Below are 6,209 nucleotides of genomic sequence, written 5' to 3' on the forward strand. Positions count from 1 at the left end.
ACCACCAAGTGAGAAGAATGGAGAGCGGGACCCTACCTAGAGAGGCAGTGACACCAGCGATGGAGACAGAGATGGTGATATGGACAGATGGAGCAGCTAGGGACACTGGACTCATGGAGGGAGAGAGGCTGTGTATTGACGGTCAGGAGGTGGGCCTATGTGGTGTACCCTTTGCTTATTTGATGATGCATGGAGAGGATTGTAATCATAGCAATGAAATGAAATGTGATAGGATGAGTGTAAAGCTGATATTCTCCCATGTAAACCTCACAATAAAAACTTCAAAAGAAAAACAAACAAACCAGATTATTCCCCCTTCGAAATTCACGCAGAGGAGCAATTGTGATTAGTCATAGAAACTCTTTGAATGTATTTAGTTTTTATTTGTGGTTGGTGGTGGTAATGTGCCGTGGAGTCGGTTCCGACTCACAGCGACCCTGTACAGGGTGTCAAAGGCTGTAAATCTTTACAGGAGCAGAAAGCCTCATCTTTCTTCCACGGAACAGCTGGTAGTTTCCAACTGCTAACCTTAAGGTTCACAGCCCGATTCGTAACCACAACGCTACCAGGCTGTCTTCTGTATTTTATTGTGAATGTCAAACAGAAGAAAACATGTCAAAGTATTTTGTTGTTTTGTTATGTGCCATGGAGTCTGTTCTGACTCATAGAGATGCTGCATAGGGTTTCCAAGGTTGTAAATCTTTATGGGAGGAGAAAGCCTCATCTTTTCTCCCGCAGAACAGCTGGTAGTTTCAAACTGCTGACCATGAGATTAGCAGCCCTATCCATAACCATTACGCTACCAGAGCTCTTTATGTAAAAGTGTAAGTGCTAGATATTAACCTTCCTTATGTAATTTGGAATTTCAGTGATTTATAAAGAAATTAAAGCACAGTGTGTGCCCCCAAACATTGCCAGATCTTGTACCATTTTCCTGATGTCATGATCATTAGTATGTTTGAGTCCATTGTTTTGACTTCTGTGCCAATCTATTTTATTGACCTTTACCAAACACAATGTCCTATTATGGTGATTGGTCTTTCCTGGTGATGTGTACAAGATACGTAGTTGAAGTTTCATCATCTTCAATTCTAAGGTGCATTTAATAATATATAATTAAGGGATTACATGGGGTCCTGGTGTGGAACTAAAGGATAAGTAAGCACTGAACCACTCCTTGGAAACCCTAGATGTGGTTGCAATGTGTCTGAACCAATTTGGCAGCACTTAGCAACAACAACATATGGGATTACATTACTTAAATATAGATATAAATACATAGTAAACATAATTACAAAGATAATATAGATGTAAGAAGAATGATAATACAAAATTGGCATAAATTCAACAAAAGCATTAAACTCATTCTAAATATAATATCCTTATTTATAAAATTCTATTTGAAAATTATTTTAGCTAATCCACTATGCCTTAAAGGATCAAAATAAATTTGTCTTTATTTTATTTGCTTTTTAAAGTTGTTCATGGCCTTTCTTTCTCATTTTTCTCTTTGGTTTTACCTCTATCCTTTGGAAGTTAAGGCCTAATCTGTCCCAGTTCTCACGTGGAGAAGATTTTCCTACCTGATGTTAGTTCTTTGAGAAACTAGGTTATACTTATTTTGTCACTTGATATCAAATGTGGTTAGGGCAGGGAAAATATTCTTCAGAGTAAGTTGACTCAAATGATGATGGATGAACAAAGATATATTTTTTTCAGGTTCAAAATGCTATTTACTTAATAGCAAAGACATTATTTTTAACTTGTAAACAGTTTATTAAGAAGCAATATATGTACAACAGCATGCATATCTTTAAAGTACAATATTTGAAAAAAAAATTACCTATTTTTATTCCCAGGAAAACCAACATAACAATCAAGATAAAGACCATACCATATCATCAGCTTTAAAAGTTTCCTTGTGCCTTTAGGTCATCTCTCCTTTCCACACCTCCTAACCTCAATGTATCCCCACTAGACACCTCAGATCTATTTGCAGTCACTAAATATCAGTTTGCATTTTCTAGAATTTTATAAAAGTGGAGATACACAGGTGGGCTAATGCACTGGACTGCAAATTCAGTTTAATCTGCAATGTAGGTGATTCGAACTGCTCAATGGAAACCCTATATAGGATCAATATGGGTCAGAATTGACTCAATTACACTAAACAACAAAACAATTTTAGGTAGCCAGTTTCTAAGTTGGCAGTCCTTATCAACCCTGTGTACTGAAGAGATAGGCTTGACCCTTGATGCGAAGACTCCTTCCCTCTAGGTTGGTGTTTTGAACTACTACATCCATAAGTAGAGGTCAAGTTCATCAAATTGCAGCAATTTACACTTGTTTCCTGTATCAAATTTCTTTATCTTATTCTTGCCAAGTTTAACCATCAAGTTATCCAAGCTAGGTCAAATGGGTATTATCTGCAAGTTTGGTCATTCTTGTGTGCTTCCCATCACTTCATATCAACTGTATGCTTCGCTCTCAGCTCATGCTCCCCATGGCTAGGTCAGTGTCCACGGTCTCAGGAGTTCACAAGTCTTCCCAGACTTTGGACCAACCAGCCATTCCTCTTCTCTCTGTCATCTCAAGGTCAACAGAGTCTATGGAACATGGTCAAACTAAGCCCATGTATTCATTACTGCCTATACCCCACTTCCACTCACAAGTAGACCAACATGGTCACCAGAGAGCTTACAAGCCTGCTTGTATGTTCCCTCAGAGGAAAAAACAAAAGATAGAATTCCCTAAAACAGAATGTTACATTAATTTTTATACAATTGTTTTTTTTTAAAAGAAAGTAATAAAAAAAATAAAAACAAGTTAATTTAAAAAGTATCAACACAAGGCTGGTCCCTATGAGGTGGAGGTTAAAGATATCAAAAACATCCAAATTTTCTAAAATGCTGTATCACTCCATAATCCCTGATATCAACCACTATTCCTTCTCTTAATATTCTACTTTATATCCCAGGGTTCTGAAATTCACTACAACATCTAACAGAACTCATGAACTGTCAAGAAAATGGCTCATGCAGTTATGGAGGCTAACAAGTTCCAAATCCATAGTGCAAATGTTAGTCTGGCATATTCTCCTCATCCATGTGGTTACAGAGGCTGAGGAATACAAATTGGCAAGTCAGACCAAAGCTATTGATTCACAAGACTGGAGACGTTGGTGAAACAGTCTAGGTAATCAGTTGAAAATTCCAACAACTGGATGTCAGATGGAGATGAGTCAGATATAATTTCTAGAGCTGGAGAGTAAACTTTGCCAAATCATTCCTGTATATTGGGTGAAGACCACACACATCCAAGAAAACTAAGGGTGGTGACTTGAGTCATACCCTCTAGTAAAGTAGGGACTCAAAATGCATCCCACTTGAACCTTGTCTCATTAATGTAACAGACAACTCATTCCAAAATGGTATCATAACCACACGCATAGAGGTTGAGATTCAAAATACATTCCAAAATGAAGAAATATGGCTATAGGGATCATATTGCATAATTAACTGCACTGTGTATATATAAAATTCCAAGGAAACAATTATATTCTTAGTAGCTAATTACAATTTACTGGTGGTGCTGTAATGCAAGCACTGGACTGTTAACCACAAAGCTAGCTATCCAAGACCACCAGGAACTCTGTGGGAGAAAGATGAAGCTTTTTGCTTCCTTAAAGATTTATAGCCTCAGAATTCCTGTACAGGGTTGTTAGGATTTGGAACCAACTCAACCACACTTAACAACAATTAGTATGCATGAAAAAGTGTAGCATCATGTTGACATAGGGTGTGTTTTCCAGTCTGATGTCAAAAGGTAACTCTAGGGCACAGCATTTTCATATTGTATTTGTGCAGATAAACAGAAGAAGTTTTAACCATTTCTTGTAAGTGTTACTTAGCTCTCATCTCAGGCTAACCTCTGTTAGCTTTTCATTCTTCTTCATTCCATGAATTTGGTCTTTACATATTATTGAAATAAACAGCAGGAAGGGCTGATAGGAGCGGTCTCAATCTTTTAGGACAGAGTAGAACTGTTTTGTAGTGTTTTTGTGGCTGCAACTCTTTATAGAAGTAGACTGCTTCATCTTACTCACATGGAACAACTGGTAAGTTTTGACCTCTGCCTTTTAGTTAGCAACCCAATGCTTAACCCGCTACATAACCAGAGTTCCCTATACTTTCCTAGTCACATTATTCTTTATCTGGTTATTTAAGCCAGAAATGTCAAAGCCATCTTCATTGAAATCATCATTTCATAAGTCCTGTAGATCCTACTTTTTCATCTTTCATCCCTTGTCTCCCTCCTTTCATTCCTTCCTTTTTTTTAAAAAAAAAAAAAAAAAAGAGAAAAAGGTCATAATGTTTTCATGCAATACATACTTGGTTCTTTAAATTACAATTATGACAATAGCAGAAGAAATTAAGGAATGATGTACTTGTGATCCATACAAAACACCAACATTTTGGGTGGTACATAATTAAAAAAGTATCTCAAACGCTTTTCAAAATACTGTACTAGCCAATACATAGAAGCATGCCTTAGGTGGGCATAGGAATACAATTAAACAAACAAACAAAAAAATCACACAGGAACTACTCAATTTAAAAAAAAATCACTGAGCAAGAAAAGCAACATGAACTTCACATACTGATTTTACACTTCTATACAGTACCTTGACTAAAATCCAAGAGCAAAAGTTAAGATTCTCCTCCTCTATTTTTGATAAACAACTGCCTGGTAAACGTGGATGACTTTCCCCCTTGGATTTCACCTGGGAGTAGCCTTTACATTTTTTTTTTTTTTTTTTTTATTTAAAAGAGGACAGGTTTGGCACTTTTATACTGATGTCACTAATGTTAATATTTTGTGGGATCTCAGGAAGATTCATGTTCTTTACAGCTGATACAGTACAAGCTGGGGCTCCTGCGAAGCCAGCCTCAGATTTCTCCAGTTTATTTTGTGCATAAATTTGTGTAACAATCTCATTCATGTTGGTCTCCAATACTATTCCCCCCATAACCATTTCTGCAAGAATATTATGAACCTTGTCTACATGGAAAATTAAATGCAGTTCACAGACATTTTCAAAACACTTGTCTAAAGTTTCCACAAATACTTGAATTAGATCTAAAATTCCAAGTTCACGTTCTGAAAAATCCACACAGAAGACAAAATATAATGTTGCATAATGTCTATATATCAGATCCTCCTATTAACAATCCTCCTTCTAGGAAATTACAAACATTTTCATCTCTCTTAGATACCAAATGGAATGTCTCTCTGATGATTTGCTCTTGTGTATCTTCACTGTAGGGCTGGTAGAACTTGGAGAGCCGTGGCTTCCCGTGGTTATTGAAGATGAGGATCGCCTTGATCATGGCTGGACAGGGCAGACCCAGTGGGCACTAGGGGGCCAGGGCGGGGGCAGGCACGTGAGCCTCCCCTAGGGCCTTTCATTCCTTTTTGCTTTGCCTTTATTCAGACATAATTACACCCAGTCTAGGTTACTGCAATTGTCTCCTACCTGGGTCATATTTCTCCTCTGGGCTGCCAGAATAGTATTTCTTAAAAGCAATTTAAATCATGTCTTTCAATGTCTTTCGATCACGTTCAAAATAACAATCAATCTCCTTAATTTATTATCCAGACCCTTCTGATCTGACTTCTGCCGTTCTGTGCCTCAAACTTCTGTTATTCTCTGGCATGAATATTTTCTTTCAGTCAAAATGCCCAACACTTAATTCTCTTCCAACATTTGATATGGATGTAAATTTCCATGTTTTGACACACACTGGTACTTTCACACCTTCTAGTTGCCTCTTCACCAGACTTGTTCATTACTCAGCAAAATATCACTTTCATTAAGAAGTTCTGTACTAAAATTCAATTTAAATGCACAAGCACATACTTTATATCACTATTCATAATAATGCTCTGCTGAGAGTAGTATTTTTTTTTTTTTTAATTAACTTTCTCTCCCATTAGATTCCTTGTGGGGACATTTTCTGAGTTGTCAACCTTTGCCTTCCCAATTTCCAGTAGAGTGCCTGCAAAATTTTTTATGATATATATTTTATCATTATGTGTTGTCAGGGGTCCAGCAATATGTATGAACCAGGGAAAATATAAATGAATTAATTAATTGTTGTGTAAAAGATAATGAAACAGAGATTATTTATTCTAATAATGAAAATCTA

At 36.8% G+C, this 6,209-nt stretch overlaps 1 pseudogene; it reads right to left on the bottom strand.

Moving 5' to 3' along the window:
• Window positions 1-4,819: 4,819 nt before the first annotated feature.
• Window positions 4,820-5,390, bottom strand: LOC102815673 (annotated as a pseudogene).
• Between the last annotated feature and the right edge of the window lie 819 nt (window positions 5,391-6,209).

Source organism: Chrysochloris asiatica, unplaced genomic scaffold (genome assembly GCF_000296735.1).
Source record: "Chrysochloris asiatica unplaced genomic scaffold, ChrAsi1.0 scaffold00033, whole genome shotgun sequence".
Taxonomy (NCBI): Eukaryota; Metazoa; Chordata; class Mammalia; order Afrosoricida; family Chrysochloridae; genus Chrysochloris; species Chrysochloris asiatica.